We start from the raw sequence: 2,001 nt of genomic DNA on the forward strand, positions 1-2,001 counted from the left end.
TCAGAACCCTTGGAAGTAGCTGCACATGATGACAAACTACTGTAAACCCAGCACTTAGACGGTGGAGATGGGAGGACCCCAGGGGCTTGATGGTCCAGGAATCTAGCCAATTGGTGAGCTCCAGATTTAGTGAGAGATTATTTCAAAAAGGAAGATGGAGAGCACTAAAGACACATGACAAGGACCTCTGTGGCCACTACATATGCACACATAGACCACATAGACTCACTGCACTCCTGCACAGACATACATACGCTACACACATGTGTACACACACACACTTACAGTCAAAAGATCCATCTATGCCAGAGCTCAAGTACAACAGCAGATCATGTTTGACACTGTGTGCTTTTTGTCTGTTTGTTTTGTTTTTAATGAAAATAAACTTCATGGAACAAAGTCATGTCTGCTTGTTTGCACTTATTAATGGCTTTACCCTACAGCTGCCATGGAAACCAAGGGCTTTACAAAATTGATTATATCTACTGGCAGACCCTCCAGAGAGAGTTCAAAGTGCCTGAAACTGGATGATCTAGTTCAGCTCCCATCCATTGCTTGTTGATAATCTATTTCTGCAGCCATTCTTACTGACTGATGAAGAGAAGCACACAAGCATTTGCCATGACTGCAGAGATTTTCCCAAGGCAACTTTCCACTTCAGACACCCCGCTGTGGTCATGCGACATGGCCACAGAGCTGGCACACCCAGTCATTCCTTAGAAATCCTCCCTCAATAGGCTCCACACATTAACTTCCCTGGATTTTTATGGGCTTGAACAATTAAGTCATGGTGTGCAAACTCTAAGACTGTGTTTTAAAATAAGCCCGTAACTAATGCTCAGTTGGAAAAAAACACGAGCTAAGTGGGAACTGGCTCCCATTCTTTCCTACTAGCAATATCCCCTTCTGTTTTTTAATATTAATTATGGATGACAATACTTTGCTATGCTATGGATTACCATGAAGGAATCCAGACTTTGGGGATAACATTTAAAAATACAGCAGGCATGACCACTTTGTGATTAAAGTAGGTCTGGTACAAACAGCAGACCTGCGTTCCTGGCTTCAGACAAAGGCCTTTCAGAATATGATCACTCTGTGCCGTTTGTTTCAGTCTAGTCAGATTCTCCCGTGAGCATGTTTTCCTCAAAACTTAATGTACAACCACACTGATGTCTCACATGGTATAAGGCACATATTAAGTGTCTCTTTGATGTTGAGCTTTGGTGGATAGTTTGAATCAAATCCCAGCCCTCTAGAGAATTTGAACGTAACAACAATATCTCAACATGAGTAGCTACCTTCATCAAGGCTACATCATGAGAAGAGTCTAGACATAAAGAGACAATGTCACTCCACCCAAAGACCTGCAGAAGGACCATGAGTTGTGAGGGTACCAGGGGCAAAGCAAAATAGATGATTAGATTCAGTGGAATATTATTGATATGCAAGTGATGTAATTTTAGCTCTGTGCAAACCACCTTGCTTCATTAACCTTATGTGCTGCCAGTAATAAACATTTGATCTGTGATTTTTCATTGCTTTGAATTTCTCTTGTTTTCAGTTCCCTAGAAATGATATAATTTGAACAAAGACATCATTATCTAAGGCTTCTTACACTGGAGTCAAAGAGTCTTTCTAAGATAATACCTATTTCCCCCAATATATGAGTAAATAATAAGCTAATTCGTGAATAATGTTTTTGTCTGGCAAATGCTTGTGTGCTTCTCTTCATCAGTCAATAAGAATGGCTGCAGAAATAGATTATCAACAAGCAATGGATGGGAGCTGAACTAGATCATACAGTTTCAGGTACTTTGAACTCTCTCTGAAGGGTCTGCCAGTAGATATAATCAATTTTGTAAAGCCCTTGGTTTGCTTTTTTTTGTCTGCTATTTAAATGTTGCTACTTGCTGCTTTTTAAATTTGTTGTGCAATATTTAATGTACACAAAAAGAACTTCAGTGGTGACCTATTCATCCATTACTCAACTTAGAAAAC

This window comes from Peromyscus leucopus, chromosome 4, assembly GCF_004664715.2.
Source record: "Peromyscus leucopus breed LL Stock chromosome 4, UCI_PerLeu_2.1, whole genome shotgun sequence".
NCBI lineage: Eukaryota > Metazoa > Chordata > Mammalia > Rodentia > Cricetidae > Peromyscus > Peromyscus leucopus.